This window comes from Gymnodraco acuticeps, unplaced genomic scaffold (assembly GCF_902827175.1).
Source record: "Gymnodraco acuticeps unplaced genomic scaffold, fGymAcu1.1, whole genome shotgun sequence".
NCBI lineage: Eukaryota > Metazoa > Chordata > Actinopteri > Perciformes > Bathydraconidae > Gymnodraco > Gymnodraco acuticeps.
Window position 1 is genome coordinate 181,686 of NW_022989798.1, and position 20,256 is coordinate 201,941.

General features: G+C 41.0%; 1 protein-coding gene and 1 long non-coding RNA gene across 4 annotated transcripts in view; one reads left to right on the forward strand and one right to left on the reverse strand.

Annotated features, from left to right (window-relative positions):
• minar1 (membrane integral NOTCH2 associated receptor 1) overlaps positions 1–20,256 on the reverse strand; it is a 137,512-nt gene that overhangs the window by 105,555 nt on the left and 11,701 nt on the right. The window lies entirely within an intron of this gene.
• On the forward strand, positions 14,562–15,462 carry LOC117550115. Its single transcript, XR_004569568.1, has 2 exons — positions 14,562–14,621; positions 15,004–15,462. It is a non-coding gene; the product is annotated as an uncharacterized LOC117550115 (long non-coding RNA).

A 20,256-nucleotide genomic window follows, 5' to 3' on the forward strand; every position in this document is an offset into this window, starting at 1 on the left:
TCTTCACTCTCAGTAAAGTCATTGTGTCTGATACTGTTATGAGTATTGAGAATAAACCTATGTGTGTGTTTCCACATTGCATGTGTTCATTCATAGTCCATATTTACAGCGTGCTACAAATGAAAATGCCTAAAACTTTGACTTGAATGTCTTGTTTATTAATCAGCTAATGGACAGTGTTTCAATTCAGTTCATGTAAGCCTTACACACACATTCCTCTTTTGAGCGTCTAGTGATTATGGCCTGCATGTCTTTCTGTTCTAACTCAGCTGTCAGCTTCTTAGCAGTTTAGACAAACATCAAATTCATAATGTAGAGACTAGTTGGACAAAATAATGCTTAACAACTGTTCCATTACTGTGTGAACTGTTTTAGGGGTCGACTGTATGAGATATCGTTCTCCCGCTTGCTGCTGAGTGCAGGTGAAAGTAGGGCGACAGTTCTGTTCACATCGCTGACATTTGTTACAGGTACATCTTGCAGGTTTGCAACAAACATGACGTTGTCACACAGCGACAAGCTGGACACTGGATTTGCCGACACAGTACAAACCGGAAGTCAGCGAAATCAAGTTATGCACAGAGCTTGCATACTTGAATTAATCTCTATAAACGCACATCTGCATGTGAATGCAGAAATAAACGTATCCTCGTCAGCATGGGTGCCGGAAGCAGGGGGGCCAAGGGTCGTCAGACTTATGGGTCTTTTACAGCATTGCCCTTATATCTTCCTGTCTTTTATTTTGAAATATGTTCTTTAACTTCCGGTCCACCAGACTGCTTTTCTTCATTCTTCAATACAAAACGGAAAATTGAATGAAGTTGTTATCAAAAACCAAAATCAGACCGTTTTTTTTTATTAGGTCTTCTTGTTATCCGTTTTTTGACTTAAACAACATAAACAGGAAAACGGCTTTGGTTTCCCGTTTTTTAGTTTTTGATTTAAAACGAAAAAAGGCTGGTATTTTCGTTTTTTTGGTTCAAACGAAAAATCAAACTAACAAAACGTACAGACTTTTTTTTATTAGGTTTTCTCGTTATCCGTCTTTGGATTCAGACAACAAAAACCGGAAAACGGCTTTGGTTTCCCGTTTTTTCGTTTTAAATCAAAAACGTAAAAAGGCTGGTATTTTCGTTTTTTGGCTTTTGGTTTAAACGAACAATCAAACTGACAACGTACACGGACCAGGGTCCAGTTATTTGTATTGGCCAGTGTTAGGTAAGTGCTGGTTTTGTACCCCACATTTATGTTAAGCTGTTCAACGTTCTACTAACACTATTTTATGTAGTGATAATATAATAATAAGATAATAAATTGAGACAGCTGAGAGAGCTTATCTGTTTGAATGTCCTTAAATTACAGTATTCCAAACAGCAGAACTTCTGTGTATGTGATGTGACTGACAACCTGATATGGTTTAGCCTTTTCCCACACCTACTACTTGCCTGATCAGCCTGCTCTCAGCTTTCTCATTTGTCTGTGTTGTATTGAAGCAGTGTCCTAAATGTAAAATTACTGACATTTTGTTTTAAGAACTGTTCACCTGTGGAGATTGCAGTGGCAAAGTGTTCCTGTGTAGCTGGAACAGCACTCTGCAACCACAATGTTGCACTGCTGTTCCAGACCGCACACTACTCCACACTCAACCTGGCTGCTGTCCCCCCTGTACACGTTACAAGGCTGTGCGGGGGGAGCTGCCAGACCCAGATGTCCTCAAAGTCAGCGAGGCATACAAGGACTTCTCAGCAGACATCGCACCACTGATCACCACCATGGCTATAAGTGTGGACGTGCCACTGGTTAACTGCACCTTTGGAAAAGTTCAGGAAGGTAGCCCTATCTCATACCAGCATCCACTACCTCTTAGCCGGGTTATAGTACATCACCCAGATGCCCCTCCACCACCACTACCTGTGGATGGCTATAGGCTGGAGCCTACCACCTGTGAGTTTGTGTGCAGTCACCAACAGCACCTCCATCTACTGTCACTTGCGACAACATTGCTCATGGCAAGGAAAATCGAGGTGGCCACAAGGGAGCAGAGCGACAGTGTGGAATGGCACTGTGTTAGGAGGCCAAGAATAACTTCTTCCCGTTTCAGGGAAGTATGCCATGTTTGAGGTCAGAGTTCGGCTGAAAACTTGGCACAACGGATTCGGAAGGGAGTGGCGCAAACGGCGTCAATGAAGAGGGGACTGGCACTGGAACCGGTTGCCATCCAGGAATACTGCCAGATTAAAAACACCAATTACTGGCCGTGTGGGTTTGTCACCCAGATGCCCCCTGGTTAGGGTCATCTCCTGACGGTCTGGTGTTTGACCCAACTGAGAGCCCACCTTTTGGACTTCTAGAAATAAAATGCCCAAATGTGAAAAGTTATGTGGACTGTAGCTACTTAAAAATGCAGAGTGGCACATTGAAACTGAAGCAGTCTCATAGCTACTATTGGCAGGTGCAAGGCCAGCTCCTACTCACAGGGATGGAGTGGTGCGATTTCGTAGTTTTTGCAGAGGAGGATATCCTTATACAGCGTATCTGCAGAGATTGCGAGGTGGCTACAACCATTAGGGAGAAGGGAGATTATTTTTATTTTTATTTTTACATGGACTGATATGCACTACACTACATTAGTGTACCACACTACATTACTGATCTAACATGAATATTTTCCTGCATATAGTTCTTTCAATTGCTAAAACCAAAACCAAGTGTGTTCTATAAGTCAAAAAGATCCTTTACTCAAAGGACCAATGTGAGGAAGAAAGGGGTGTTTATTGGCAGACATTTAATGTCATATGACTTTATTCATTAACAAATGTTGTGGATGCTAACTAACTTATCTTGCATTGATCTGTTCATCTGTTACATAAACTAGCATTACTTAAATATGCAGAGACTAATTGAAATGTTTAAATATGTATTTCCCCCCCCGATATAACATCAACCTATGTTTTGTAAAAGTTTATTAAATGAATCTGTAAAATGTTATCATATTGTGGATTTATTATATTATGTATTTTCCTTTGTTATTTATGTCTGCGTTTGTTTTGAGGTTATAATTCATTAGTACCTAAACATAGTATGGTATAACTGCTTTTTGCAATGACCACAATGAAATACACAATTGGTTTGGGAGCTAGAAATCTTTTAATCATTGCTGCCCAGGCTTGCCCATGCTTTCACCAGCGGTCCGTTCTGGTAGTTGACCAGGAAGCAAGCCACATTGAAAAGCTCCTCAATGCTTCCTCACACAGACAGTGGTATGGCTTTGTCAAAGAGGTTGTTCTCTTTGACCCTTCTGATGCACCTCTCCACATGGACCCTCAGACGTGCAATGGATTGAGTCTGCCTGACATCCTCCCTGCTCATTTGGGGGTTTTTTTACAGAAAGGCAGGCCGGTAAACTTTGCACTGAACCAGATTGTCCACAAGGAACCCTTTGTCGACCATTATTGCCATGTCTGGTGTGAGCAGGCTGACGATGACAGCTTTAAAATCTCCCGGTCACTCAGATCCTGCATACAGGCCAGACACAAATGTAATGGCACCATGTGGTGCCATGCCGATCATGGCCTTGAATGTAGCATGTGACTTGTAAGTTGAAAACACCTCACTCTGCAGCAGGAGAGATGATGGAGTCTGGCAGAATACTTCAGTGCAGTCCAGCACCACTTGTGTGTCAGGGAAAGCTGAAAACTCTGGTGGAAGGTGAGCTCTGACAACTTCGCGTGGGATCCACAGACGTTTGCTTCCAAGCAGTTGGTATAGGAAGTGTGTCCAGGTGGAAATAATTCTGCTGACTGTGGTGCGGTGAATGCCAAACCGTTCTGCTAGATCCCTCAGATGTAGGCCCACTGACAGGTGCATGAGGAACAGCAGCAGCTCATTTATGGGTGGAAGTTTCTGTGAAAACAAATAAGTGTTAGGCATACTGTAGATACTGTTATAGGGGAAACCGGGTACAGTTGTAACACATTTTCCTGGGGTTTGTTGTTCTCTCTGTGTGTGGATGTGTTGTGTGAGTGATGTGATGCACTTGTTAAACGGTGGTATAGCTGTGTGCAGCGTGCATAATTATTAATATACATCCATGCTTGTATGCTGCATACCGTTGTTGTTAGTTGAGAGGAATCCAAGCTTCTGGCAGAGGATGCCTTGGCGTTGGTGATCCGCACCATCTTGGTGTTGGCTGCTGGCTCCACCAATTTCCAAAAGGCAAGGAAATGCTTGTATGTGGCAAATCTAAGAATGTAATATTGTTCATGTTAGACATCGTTTTGTTTCTTAAATTAGCTTCCCCAAATGAAAGATGTTTTTCAAACTAGTGGCCATAACAACATCCTGATAGCCTTATAAACAAACCTGATGTAGAAACGAATGTCCTCGTCCGACCCTGCCAGGCGTTGTATCCCGAAATGAGATCGCAGTTGTAACATTTCCAGCTGGTGATGGAGCTCCCTAACCTGACTTTTCAAGGCTTCGTTCTCGTCGGCCACCTGATTTGCCATCACTGGATTTAAAGAGTACTCATGATCAGGCAGCGCAACTGTTTCCACCTCGTACTCAGCTGTCAAGTCCGGGGTGGGGCTCTCTGCCCTCGGCTGACGCTCCCAAACATTTCGTCTTGGTGTATAGCTCGTAATTATTCCATGAAAAGAGAACAGGTGTAGCTCCTTTCTGTACTCTGTGCAGTCCTCCAGCTGTGACCAATAAGTAGGGATGGGTATCGTTAAGGTTTTAACGGTACTACTACTTTTATCGATACCGCTTATCGGTCCGGTCTTTTAACGGTACTCTTATCGGTTCTTTTGGAGAAAAAAAAAAGGTAACCAAATTGTGAACAAAACTAACATTGCTTTTTATTTAAATTAAATAAATAATATTTCACATCAAAAGAAACAATAATGTTTTTACAAATCGTATTAAATAATGTGATGACAGAACTGTAAACAGAACAGCTGAAACTTTAACAAAATAAATAACTCAGTTTCCTCTAATCATTAACCCATGTTTGTATCATGTAGTTAACTCCGTGTGTTGCTGCTAGCATACATAACACCTGACGTGGAAACGTTACTCGTGGATGTGGGAGCTACAGAGCTACTAGAAAGACAGTCGAGCCCGGTGCATTCCTCCGTCTGAATGTGGAGCTCTTTTGCTAAATGTTTAGACAAATTGCTCGTGTTACCGCCCTTACATGCTAAACTCTTATTGCACTTTTGGTAATGAGCATTGTCCACATAGGCGGCGCGTGAGGCTCAGGTTTGGGAAGGCTAAATAACTTTTTTTTACCTGACGCTACCCGCCCCCGGCGTGTATAGAAAAGAGGTCAACTCAGACCAATCAGAGCTCAGTGTGCGGAGTTTAAATCTATCAAGTCATATTACAGGATAGTTTAAACTGCCGTATGCAGAGAAGACGCTGAGGTGTCGCACTTATCATTCATATCACACTGATATCACATCATCAATCAGATCATCGATCATATAATATCACAATATTTCCTTATCTGAGTCAGCTTCTCGAGCCGTATCTGGCCGTGCATCACTTACAGTGTCACATTACTGTATGCAGAAGTATTATTTTAAGCAACACATTAAATTGACGAAACACTCAACTCAAATGTAATTAAAGTCAGATCCACTCGTGTCTTAGAGCAGTATCATAAAACTGTTACGCTTTCAAACACTCTGTAGTTTATTTATTTGTTAACCAGTTGTTCTGTATTCTCCTTGCAGGTGCAACTATGTGGCTTGTTTCCTGGATTATATGTTTAAATCATGGATGTTTAAAGTTCATATTTGTCTAATATTAGTTTACTTTTCATTAATGAAGTATGACGCTGCGCTGTCAGTACACTTGTCCCTGTTTGTGATTGGTCAAATGTAGCTAACCCCGCCCCTTTCACGTGAATGCGCTCTCAGCTGGAGAGAGAAACCCTGGCTTGATTTACCGAGTTGATAACCAGCGTCGTAGGACCGCTTAGCGAGATCTCGTTTGTTAGGGTTAGTTAAGATAACGCAAACATATCCAGGGTCTGTTGAACTGGCTTCGTGGTACAGGGCACAGGTGGCTGCGTAGCAGCGCTAATGTCAAAGACACAAACATTATACATTATATTTTACCAGGATGCAGTGACACAAATATTTGGGAAGGCTTAGCCTTCCCTAGCCTACAGCACCCGCCGCCGCTGATTGTCCACATCGAGACGGGTAAAGTTTAACAACACCTCGGAGCGCGTTCTCTCCGCCATCTCCTACATGTGTGTGTTGCTGCATGTAGCAGCCGCGTTTGTGTAAGATGATACTGGCACAATAGATTGCCCCTCGCAAGCAGGCGGGGGAGAGAGATCGAAAATACTAAAAATAATCATGGACGAATTTTGCAGTCTTTTTGCGTATTATAAACGGAGTTGGCGACACTAAAACTGCAATATAATGTTTGTGTAGCAATAATACACATGACATATCTTTTACATGTCTCCAGTACCGATAAAAAGACCGATAACGTCGGAGCTTAACGGTACCACGGTCTTTAATAATTCAGCCCCGGGGCCCGTTTAATACCGGGGCTCGGTACCCATCCCTATCAATAAGTCTCCTGGTCGAAAATGCCTACTGCACACACGGGTATTTTTTGTGGGGCTGAAATTGTCCCTGCGGATCTTGATCAGCCACTGAGCCTTTACCTCAGCATCAATGGGAAATGCATGGAAACTTATCTCCCGATTATAACGGGACACATTCGTACATAGGGGCACACAGCAATGTAGTGCTGCCTTTCTTACACGCTGGAAGCCAATCGCTTTTCTTTACCCCGAAATCCGCTCATTCTTGCTCTCGGTGTGTCATAACAAACTGTCAAGCTGTCAAAACTCTGGACTCAAACCGGAAGTACTCGGCCTCACACCCACCCGCCGGAAGTTGATAGACGCCATCTTGTGCACAGAGCCTATTCAAGTGCATTGACTGTTGAATTGGGAATCCATCCACATCAACAGTGATGTTGTGTCTCACTGCAGACCATGGACACACAGAATACCAGAATGTATTTAAAATCCACAATAGCGTTTTGTTCTATTTCATAGAATAGCCAGTGGTTAAAATCCAACATATGAGAAAGGAAATGCCCCCTCATCACCCCAATCCTGACTTACCCGTTGGTTTCCAGTTTGTTTTAGAATTGATTTTACGATCATACTGATCTCTTTTAAAACATTGAAGCCTTATATCATCAGGTAGTAACCTCTGCTGAGGAAGAGGCCTACTGACGTCTAAAGATGTAGCATCAGGGTTTGGATCATGAGGAGATAAGGCTTACACAAATTCAGTAACCTTTTTCAAATCACTTTTAAAAGCACACTTTTAAATCATATTTAATTGAGGGTTTTCATCTTTTGTAATGCACGTCTTTGATTTGACTTTTATCGTGTCTGCTTTTGTTTGGCTTCCTGTTGATGAATTACCCTGTATCCTTCCTCTGCTTTGTCTGTTAAAGCTCTAAGAAAACAATTTTAAGCTGCTTTATGAATAAACTTATACATTGCATTGTGTTATACTCTACAAATCCAGTGCCAAAACTATCACAATTGAGTTCAATAATAACGAAAAGGAATTTCTGTGAGCTGATCTGAAGATAAAGTGTTCTCCTCCTACTGCTTTTGTGTTTCCTTAGGAGAGTTCATATCAGTCTGCATTTCTTGGCCAACATCCTGCTGCTGTCTCTGGGCCGGTTAGTATAGAAAAATAAATAAAAAATTAACATTATTTCTGATCAGAAATGTCAGCCTGAAATCATTGGTTACATGCTGTTTGTGAAAGAGTCAGTAAGGTAGCAGTGAGGAGGATAAAAAGAAGGGCTGGGGTTGAGGAGGAAGTGATTGACAGTGAGGATGAGGACTGATGTTGCTACTGTCCCACCATAAAAAATGAAATGCCTGTTTGAAGATAGCATCCTGATATCTTATTTTGCTAACTCAAGCAGGGATGACAGCTGGACTACTGAACCAGACGTCGGCCAGGCAATGCAGAAATTGAGTATTTTAGTAGGGCTCCCTTGACTAAAAGCAATTGAATTGTTGGAGTATTGCACAAAACAAGATCTATGGCAAACATGTTTATACTTATCTCCATGTATTTATACCAATTTAGATTTTTTTTAATTGTGAATTAAATGACTAGAAGTAAAATCTAGAATACTATATCACACAATCTCATGGCTGCGTGCATCGCTAAATTGGCTAATGATCTAATGTATTCCCTTCTTAGCAACTACCATTTCAAAGACATACATGTATACAAGCTTCAGACATTCAAAGTGGGGTATTTCATGTCTTTGAAAAAACATTATAATCTTTTCAGCTTGTTTTAACCATTGAACATATTTTAGGTTTCTAACCACAAACGCATTCAGAAAACCATTGACTTCTACATGAGGGAACTGGAACCAGTAAATGCTAACTCATCACCGGGTATTAGGACTAATTCCTCCAGCCCTTACAGGTTATTTGAAGCACATACTTATAAAGCTGTCACACCTAGAAGATCTTGGTTGATTTAAAGGCAGCTTCAGAGTTAGTTAGTTCAGGGTTAGAGAGTGGTCAGAGGGCTCAGTGGATTTATGAAGGAATATCCTGATGATAGATGAAATGGAATTTAACATACATTGTGCTTTTATAGAAATGATCACCCAACTTATGGTTTCTTATCTGTATTGATTACTTACACAACAAGTTCAACAAAATAAATGTATGGGAACTACACATAAATATTTGAATTGAAGATTAAAAAAACATAAATTAAACTTAATCCACTGGGTCTTCATGTGCTCTTATAATTACAGTCTCATTTCGGCAAACATTTCAGAGCTTTGTGGACTTAATCCATGACAAACTGGAGTTGAGACCAGGAGGCGGAGTCGCAGTCTTACACGCTTCTCTGCGCTCTCTCCTAGGCAGTCATCCATAGGAATCCCGAACCCAATAAAATACCCAATATTAACGGTGTGTGTGTCTGCCCAAGGACAATTGAAGGTAAAACCTAATAGAGGTGTCATACATAATAACCTAATAAAAGTAAATGTAACAACTACTACAGTGCAACAAAACAGGAAGATTAAATGTGGTCTCTTAAACATAAGATCTCTAGCATCTAAAGCAATATTGGTAAATGATTTAATATCAGATTATAATATTGATATATGCTGTCTCACTGAAACTTGGTTGAGACATGAAGAATATGTCAGCATAAATGAGGCCACTCCACCCAGCCATATCAATACTCATATTGCCCGAGGCACGGGCCGAGGAGGTGGAGTTGCAGCAATCTTTGACTCAAGTTTACTTATCAATACTAAACCAAAATTAAATTATACCTCCTTTGAAAGTCTCGTTTTTAGTCTTACGCATCCGACCTGGAAAACTTTGCAGCCAATCTTATTTGTTACAGTGTACCGTGCACCAGGTCCTTATTCAGAATTCTTAGCAGAATTCTCTGAGTTTTTATCAACTTTGGTACTCTAAGGATAGAGGGTGTCGTTTTTTTTCTCATACTGATATTCTGAACAATCTGTGCTGTTGTATTAGCTGTAAAGTGTCTCTACTGTAGGCTATTTTTATTATATTGTTTATAAATGTGCTATATAAATAAAACTTGATTTGATTTGATTAAAACAGATAAAGTAATTATCGTAGGTAACTTTAAAGGTCCCATGTCATGCTTTTCCGGTTATTACCAGTCCCCTTGTGTGTTATGAAGGTTTTTATGCATGTAAACCAGGGGTGCCCATTACGTCGATCGGCATTGTGGGTAGATCTCGAGGCATTGAAAAAAAAAAGAGGGAAAAAAAGTTTCCTTACTATGGCATTTAAGTGTGTGTGTGTGTGTGTGTGTGTGTGTGTGTGTGTGTGTGTGTGTGTGTGTGTGTGTGTGTGTGTGTGTGTGTGTGTTTGTGTCAGGGCTCGACATTAACGACTGCCCGATGGCCCGGGGCCATCTAGTATTTAGCTCGGGCAATGAAGCCTCACCTGCTGGTTGCCCGATATGGCAATCTATCATGCCAGTATCATGCAGCTCGCGGATCCAGTAATGAGTGACCCGACAGTAAAACTAAACATATCTATAACTAGTTTAGGTAGTTTGAGAGGTGATTAAAATAGCTACGTGTGATATTCTAACCTGAAGTGTGTGTTTTGTTAGCTCACCGCTAGCGGCATGTGATCATGCAGAGCTGCGTGTCGACTCGTCAGCAGCAGCTGATCTCTCTCTCTCCCGTCAGATTAGACTTTACTCGCGTTTATGTCCATATCGATCAGATCCAGCTAGTTATAGCTAATGATATGACTACCTGCTTATTAAAAGACACCGAAACAATAAGCGTCGCTATGCAACCGGGTGAGGCCACAAAGTATAGCGCAGCATTATGCATTTGTTTACATGCCCACCGGAACCCCGAGGCATTACCAACAGATCAACGCACAATCAACCCATACAGGACATCTCTTTCTCCACATTAAATGTTAGACATTAGAATTGACTATTCTTGTCTGTCACATAAGTGGCGCAACTGAAGTGGTATTGCGCTAAAGGGAAATTATTTTGACCGGACATTTTGACCGGACATTTTGACCGAAGAGATTTAGATTTGCCGGCTAACGGGAACTCTGACGTCGCCATTTTGTGTGCATCGTTCAGGGTGAGTCGTCACGCCATCATTAAGCACAAGAAGTCCTTCCAAGATGGAGAGATGATAAAAGAGGCATTCGTTGACACGTTGTTTCGGGACTTTAAAAACAAACCGGAAATATTATCTTCAATCAAAGCTCTCCAGCTATCAAGAAGTACAGTTACGCGGCGCTGTGAAGTCATGGCCGAGGATTTGACACAGCAGCTTCAGAAGGACATCGCGGACTGCGATTGTTTCTGCAATTTGACGAGTCTACAGTAGGGTGCCCAGACATCCCCGTTTTCCGGGGACAGTCCCCATTTGTATTGCCCTGTCCCCGGTTGAAACTGTCCCCGGAAATGTCCCCGTTTTTTATACGTTAAAAACACATAGCAAGGTGAAATAAAACGTTTCATGTCAGGAAACACTGGGTAAACAGACTGTGGTCATTCAAGCCAGCCCCCACTTCGGAAAACACAGTCAAGCCAGCCCGCACGTTGTATTGCGGTGGGCGAATATCCTATGCATTACGGTAGAGGCCTGTAAAAACTGCCTTCAAAATAAAACCGTTTGCTCGGTCTATAACAAATATACCGGTACCTAAAAAACACACCAAACATATTCATATATACTGGAGCTTAAATTAAGAAATACGTACTATATAATGTGATCAATAATAATTTAAATCAAACTACGTATAGCTACCACATTATAACTGAGTGAATTTAAAATGTAAGGATACAGTTATGAAGACATATCTGACATTTCCACTGGGTGACTAATTTCAATTGATGTTGACACCATCTCACAACACTCCTAAAATAACATTACTTTCTGAAGCACAATTTAAAATGTATGCTGTTTAGAATCTCAAATTAGATCTATTGTCCATCTATATTTTGATTATTATTTAATGGAAGCTGTCCATAATCAAAGAGTCATTCGAAGTCAATCAAATACTTATTTCACTTCAGGGTGATAGCAGGAGACCCCATCTAGTCAATCAGAGGACAATCTGATGTAGAGTTTCAAAATAAAATACCTTTGAAGTCTCAGTTCAAATGTTCGAATTACATTGAACCAGAATTGTCCCCCTTTTTTCTTTAACAGTGAAGAAAATTGGATATGTTAACGAGATTTTGACCGCAAAACTCAAAATGTCCCCGGTTTTCATTTTAAAAATCTGGTCACCTTAGTCTACAGACGTAAGTGATACAGCTCAGTTGTGCATTTTTATTCGGATGGTGTTTACAGATATGACTGCAAAAGAGGAGATGTTAACAATACTGCCCATGAAAGAACACACGCGGGGAGAGGACATTTTTCAGTCTTTCAAAAATGTAATCGAGAAGACCCAGCTCCCTCTGTGCAAATTGGTGTCAATCACCACGGACGGTGCGCCCGCAATGGTTGGCCGCTCGAATGGATTTATTGCAAAGTGCAGGGAGGATGATGCTTTCCCCGACTTCTTCAATTATCACTGCATAATACACCAACAAGCAATATGCGCAAAAATACTTAATATGAAAGAGATAATGGATGTGGCAATGAAGATCGCCTGTTCTATTTGAGCCAGATCTCTTCAAAGACGACTGTTCCGTTCGCATCTGGAGAAGGCTGACTGACCATTCTGAGTTGTTGCTACACACTGATGTGAGATGGCTTAGTAGGGGGAAATTCCTGCAGAGATTTCGAGAGCTCTGTCCAGAGATAAAATAGTTTTTCCTTGTCTCTAAACATGCAGAATACAACCAACTAAACGACGATCAGTGGCTGCTAGACTTGGCATTTTTAACCGATCTGACCAACATGTTGAATGACCTTAATTTAGAGCTGCAAGGAAAAGACAAAACCGTGGTCAATATGATAAGCTCAGTTAATGCGTTCAAACGAAAATTGCAACATTTGTCCTCAAAGCTGCAGCGCCATGATTTGGGGAACTTCCAAAACCTCGCCTCAGAGCTGAAGACGCAAAGGAAGGCTTGTGCGCAACTGGACATTGCGAGTTACACAGAGCAGATTGGGACAATTGTGTCAGAGTTCAACAGGCGCTTTCAAGACTTTGCTTTGCTTGAGCCAGTCGCTACATTTATGTGCTACCCATTTCGGGAAGATGTTGAGGTCGATTCACTCGCATCAAAAATTGCAACGCTGTTTTACCTGAACTCGTCTGGAGTGGAGGATGAGATATTGACACTACAAGCTGACATTCAGCTGAAGGCCAGGGCTCATGGACAGCAGTTCTGGAACTTACTCACGGAGGGAAAGTACCCAAACATGAGAACATGTGCTACCTTCTTGACTGCATTATTCGGCTCCACTTATTTGTGTGAGTCAGCCTTTTCCCACATGAAGATGATTAAGTCCAAAAACCGCTCCACCATGACTGACGATCATTTGGAAGTCTGCTTGAGGATGGCTACCAGCAGCTACTGCCCGGACTATGCAACCCTGGAAGATTCCTGCCGGTGCAGGTCATCAGAGTAAGGTAATGACCAAAAATGTACTGAGTTGTATTGTGCCATACGGGTTCATGCAGTTATGCAAGGTACACCAAGACAAGGTATAGTCAGTATAAATATATATGTTTAGCATTTTTAATGTAGGTAGATCGCGGTGACTTGGTCATTTTAAAAGTAGCTCCCAAGCTGAAAAACAGTGGGCACCCCTGATGTAAACGGTCTGCAGTAAAAAAAACTCAAAGTACACCCTGTAGCGAGTAAAACTCTAACACAGAAAAGACCTCCCCAAAACGCCTCGTTGGAGATTTCTCATTTTCCAATGTTTTCTTCCTGGGTATTGCTACGTAGGGATACACAGTAGCCACACCCAGAGCTATGGCCGCACCCTCTGCCAGCCGAACATTTAGGCCCAATCCCAAACCACTCCCTCGACCCTATCCCTCCGTGATGGAGTGAACTCCGTCTGTAGCCACACTCGCAGCTCAACGAGGCTCCCTCCTGTCAGATGGAGGGAGTAAATACAGCAGCAAGCTTTGGGACAAACTCCCCTCTCTCCGGCAGAAACAGGAAATGCCGTAACTGTATGTAACAACGGTTTCAAATCAGCATCTCTTAGACAAAAAGTTTAAATGAATAACTCAAATAAAACTCCAAACATCTTTCATTGTGTTTCAAAGCTCTTTTAGTTTTAAACCTGATGTTTATAAGCTTCTTAGTTTTTGCAACAGTCTGTAAATATACACAACTTTATAATAAAATGCACACATTTACCTTTTCTAGACTAAACACAGGTACGATCCTAAGTTAAAAACATATGAGGTTATCATGAGGTTGTTAACATCGCAGTTTATCAGTGGATGTTTGCTGGAACTACTTGTAAACAGCTTGTTTCCTGACGGACACACACAGCGTGACTCCGGTCAGGTAGAGACCGGCATAGATATATATAAACACTAGATGGCTCATGGGAGATTTTCCAGCGTAGCTGACCGGCCGCCATCTTGCTACAGTTAACAGTTACTCTGATTCGTGTTATGGTAGCTGTTGTAAGGTGAGTGATCTGCACAAAAATACTCTTAACTCACTGAAATCTTGACTGATTTACAAACGGTTTGGTTTATTATAAACATTATTAGCATGGCTATGATACAGGATGCTTGGACATGTTGAAATTGCAGCTTTTCTTTGCGTATGTGGTTGTATTTATTAGCTGGCTAATAACAAGAGGCTGTGAGTGAGACCTAGTATTACAAAGTTGACCCAGCAACTTTAGACCAGTGGGAGAGGCAGAACTGCTCTTTCTTTTCAACATAACTTAAGTTACACATGATTTCTTCCAAGTGGTTGGGCTTGTTAAAAACATCTTGCATTATGATACAGGAATTTGCTGGCTTTGTGTTTACAGAAGTACCTGACTATGCCGGACTTTTGTGCAGCCTACGGATGCTCTAATCACCGCAGTCTGCAAACAAGAACCCGTGGGATCACCTTTCACGTGTAAGATATGACAATATTATGACTAAAATTAGGATAATCGTTAATTACTTAGTGGATGTATGTACATTACAAGTCCTGCTACACAGGATCAGTGGGGCTATGTGAGATAATAGTATTGCAAGATTGTTGTTGACCCAGCCTCTTTAGAATATGTTGCTACCATTTCTTTACACAATTATTTAATGTTTCTTTTGGACACCTTTTTTATTACTCTTAGTGTGGTTGTCTTATTCTTAAAGTAGGCTATACATACATGCATACATACCAAAAATATGATAATTTTGGTGTGTATTTTTGTCCTTACCCTTAATGTTAAAGGAAAGAAGGGAGGAAAATGTTGACAATAATGTATATATCTGGCTACCTTTCTCATGTTTTTAAGGTTTCCCAAAACCGAAGAGAGGAGGAGGCAGTGGGAACTCGCCCTAAGAAGGGACGGTTTTGTTTCCTGTGACAGGACAGTAACAGTTTGACCCGTTGTAGGGCCAAGCTGTTTTGTGCATATCATTTTACTTACTTGCAGTTACAAATAAACCGCTGGTAACACATACCAATTCTACTCTGGTCGTGTCGTTTCCCTTTGTACCCCTCGCCAAGAGGGAACGTAACAACATGTGTTACGTGCCGTAGTGGGTGCTTGTGTGTCTCCCTCTCTTTCCCCCTGATGTTTCTTCTTCTTCTTTGTTTAATGGCGAATCACTACCACTAGGAGCATATATCGCCACCTACTATGTATTTATTAAATCTTCATGTTCCATGAGACGCAGCACTATGTTCCCCACATATGTTTATGTTTGCTCAGTCTAATAAACCCATAACATGGTTGTGAAAGAATACCAAAGCTAAGGCTGGACGATGATTGATTGTTGGTGTGCCATGTGTCACCGTGTGTCTTATTGGTTTTGTGTTATACTGTATTTTATTGTGTGCAGCTGGTCCTTATCTCCAAGACACATTTAAAACAAATAACCTTGAACCTTGAAGCCCCATCTCTCCCCACCTGCTCCTGCTTCCTACATCCCCTCCACACCACACCAAGTTGTTCTTCTTAATAATAATAATAATACATTTATTTTGGGAGGCCGCCTTTCCCAAGGACCCAAGGACACCTTACAGGGGCATAGGGGCAATATAGGGAACAATTTAAACAGTGGATTTTGTGATATATCAGCCGGGGTGAGACAAGACAAACCACAAATGGACTACAGAAGGACACAAAAGGACACATGGTACAGTTTATATTATTCTTGGTCTTTTTTCAATAACATATTTCAAAAGTTCTGGATTTGTTTACAAATCTAGAAACTAAATACAAAACTAGTATAGTAATATGAAGATCTCATGTAACAAATAATTGTGATAAATGAGACAGAACTGGCCTGTCTGTGAGCACATTTTATGTTGGTTTGGTTCTTCTGATAAAGGTGTGAATATCTAAATAATATACCAACATATGCTATTGTCATTAGTTGTGTCACTGTTCTTAAAGCTAAGGCATTGCTAAATTAACAACTCTTGGCTTACAGAGTGGTAACATGAGACCGATTTTTATATATAAAATATAAATGTATTTTAATTTTATAATTTATTTTAATTATTAACAATATAATAAAATAAATGGAAATATATACACCGGCAAATATTTAATATAAATACCTTGTGTGTGTGTGTATAGCTATTGCTTTATCTGATTAATGTTATTTTCATATGAACGTCCATGATTATAAGTATGCAGTATCATAACTACATCTTTGATGTTTATAAAAAACCAAACCGTTTGAAAATTGGTTGAGCAAATTGAGCAAGCTATGGTTATTTAAATAGTAAACCATAATGTTATGAATGAGAGAACTCCCTGTAGCAAGATGGCGGCCAAGTGGCAAAGTGGCCAAGTGGCAACGTCGGACCAAAGCTTCGCAAACATTGCAGCGATTCATGCCGGATATGCACAGCGTAGGGCACTGAAGGACGATGCTGTTCAGGGGCGTCGCCTGGACCTGGAAACATTCGGGGCTTAGCCCACAGTGACGGGGCTACAGTCGAATTTTCTACTGCAAGACTCCCCACACGCACATACACAATTGCGCCATCTAGTGTCACAAACGTATGCATTAGCTTTGTTACGGCAATGGATTGTGGGAGATTCTCATAGCACGTGAGGATCTCTTGAGGGTAAGGTGCCTGTATTATGTCGGTGGACAAAATGTATGTTTTTATTTTATAAGGACAATAACGTACTGTTGTGTTTGTTTAGTTTAATGTTAATTGTTTAATGCTCACAGTCACAGCAACATGTGTTTTGTGTGATTGGCTATTTGCAGTGGCGAGCCGTGACTTTTATACCTAGGCCCTCTGACCCCCACCCTCGAGTTATTATGTCACAGCAGCGTATACTTCAGCGGAATATCAAAACAACGGCCGGGTGCAAAACGCTTAAATGAAAGCGACCGTCTACCACACAAAACAACACCTGTAAATAACCCTATTTGTGTTCTTTGAAATTGAAAAGGATATTGCATTGTGTTTGTTACTTTCGTTGCAGTTGTATGTCTTAAGTGTAATTTGGCATGCTTTTATTTTGAAGGCGAGTTAACGCTGTTGACAGGAAGTTGTTGTTGCTATGGAAACAAGAAAAGTTGCACAGCGGGCGGAACTTGTCATAAAGTCCGCGATACACCCATCCATTTAGAGGGAAGATATGATTGGTCAATTGTACTGTCATTTGACATTACTCTCTCGTTTTAGTTACTATATATAGCGGGCCCTCTGTGAATTCATAGCTGGACGTCCAACAGCTCCTCTCTTCACAGACTCGCAGAGAGGGGCTTCTTTCATTTAACCCTTCACATTCCAACAGAAACTGAATAGGCAGATTCGAAGGATTTATTTCTTTGGAAATGTTATTTTAAATACAATTAAATCAAGTTATTTTGGTAAAACTAATGAAAAACATAACTAAAATGTTTTTAAATATTATTTTGTAGAATATCTTAGGCCCTCACAGAGTTTTTTTAAGTTTAATGTTTCACATCGCTTATGAAAAATATACTATCACTATACGATCACTGATATTTTGTTGTTGACTGGACACTTCTTTTTTTAAAGAGATAGCATGTGAGGATCTCTTAACCTCTTAAGCCCTGAGCCTGTTTTTCAGGTTTCAGGCTCGAAAATGCTATGCCCAAAACAAATGACTATAACTTAACTTCTATAAGGGTTATATGAATTTCTTTTATCAAAGCAAGGTTACATCTGTGAGTTGGATGTAGAAGTGTCAGAATCAATATAGATGTTTCTGTGTCAGAGTAAATTCAGATGGAACATAGTAAAAAAAGGTAAATTCTTACCTCCGCCTAAAAAAAAACCCATTACTTATAGTGAAAACTACCCTTGAATGATGGTATGGTAGACTAAAAGCTTTAGGAATCCAAAGTATAACATATAATAAGTACCCTGTATCAAGATTGAGGCAAAACAAGTACAATTTGACCTTTTTAGAGAGGTTTAGCAAAAAGTAGTCCAGGCGGACTGACCTTTGGGCACATTTTGGCACATTTGGATATCATCAGTGCCATTTGACCTTTTTCAGGTACCATACTGTAAAAATAATTGTATTATCACTATAGGTAATCATTCCATCCAAATACAAGTGTTTTTATAAAATTAAATGACGTTTTTTTTTTAATGTAAATGGTGTGTGTGTGTGTGTGTCTGTGTGTGGACTTTGCCACAGTCCTTACATGTTTATCACCCGACTAACACTTCTAGGAAGGTTTACTTACACAATAACAAATAGGAAACAGGATAAATTTGTCTCCAACAGGAGCAGATTTATTTAAAAAATAACACACTAAGAAACGACACTAAAACCGAAATAACACCACGAGCATTTTTTTTGTAAACACTGGCAAAAAAGAAAAGATTTACACAACCTGAATGTGTTTAGTGTTTTTGAATTGAGGCACCAGGCACTTAGTGCAGTAGATAGGTCTTCACCGTTGTGTTGCCAGCATCAGAGCACCTCCTGAGCGCGGTGGCATCTTCCCCATAATACTTGGGAATGCATACGAGTGATGATGGGGGGGGAGTGGTGGTGGTGCTGCAGGGACTTCACCCCTCATATCTGCAGCAAGCTGCTCCCTGAAGGACTTCTGGGTGTGTGGCTTCGTCCTGCCGGGGTCACCCCTCATCTTGTGCAGCTCCTTGTGGAGAAGGAAGCTGTTCACCACTGCAATGTCCAGAAAATGGTAAAAAAAAGTCTTGTACCATTTCATGGTTTTGTGGTGAACGCTGTAGTACCCAATCAAAGCATCGGACACATCCACGCAGCCCATGCTTCTGTTGTAGTCCACCACAGCGTCAGGAACGGTAACAATCTTAGTCTGCCACACACCAGCCCGTTTCACTTTCCTCCTGACAGTCTGTCCACTGAATCAGAAGATGCAGAGGGAGGCTGAGTTAGTACTGGTGCAGACGTCCGGCGGCGTAGCTTGGATGTTGATGGCTCTGAGGCAACTGTATGCTGATCTGATGCACGTCGTAGCTCGGATGAGGCAGATGTTGATGGCTGTGATCCAGAAGCCATTTAATACTCGTCTTCATCACTGTGAAAACAAATGTGGAAAAAACAATTACTTTGATTACTTGACTGGCTTATTCTTTCAAAAATGTAACTCAAATCAGAAATAATTCCTCCATTTAGCGTGTGTGAAATAACAGTATACATATATATATATTAGGGCTGTCAGTCGATTAAAATATTTAATCGCGATTAATCGCATGATTGTCCATAGTTAATCGCGATTAATCGCAAATTAATCGAACATTTTTTATCTGTTCTAAATGTACCTTAGAGGAATATTTTTCAAGTTTTTAATACTCTTAACATATGAGTGGACAAATATGCTTTATGCTAATGTTTATTATAATTTGAACAATGACAAATATTCTCATGAATATTAAACACAACAACCTCTGAACATTACAAATATCCGCCTCAATTCAACCTGGAACCTCTCATACAATAAAGTGTGTGTGTGTGTGTGTGTGTGTGTGTGTGTGTGTGTGTGTGTGATGGATCGTTGGAGCTATCTGCAACTCAAGGCATATGCTCGAACGGGAGCTGCCTGGACGCTGCAATCATGTTGCGCACTATCCGTGCTGAGTGTGCTGACTTTTCGTACAATGTCCCACTGTCTGGCTTCCTGCATAAAGTCAAGTGCTCGGCGCAGTTGTGGCGAAATGTCGCTCCTCTGTTTTCATTTAAGCAGCTCCTTATATCCGTTAGCGCAGCTAGCTAGCACCAGATGCTAACAACAACAATGCACGTAAGGTTTCTCTCTCGCTCGCTCGAGCCACACATACACACACCCTCCCGGTCCTCCAGATGGCCAGTCAGTGCCTGCCGGTGAGCGTGGAAATGTGGTCTGCCACAAGCGGGCGGCAGGAGCGGGGCTGTCAGCATCAGCTTGTAGATGGTATTTTAAACTCGATGCGCTCTGAAACTACGGGGCGGCCGAGGAAAAAAAATACACATGCGTTAATCGCGTTAAAGTAATTAGTGGCGTTAATTTTTTTTTGCGTTAACCCGTTATTAACGCGTTAACTTGACAGCCCTAATATATATATATATATA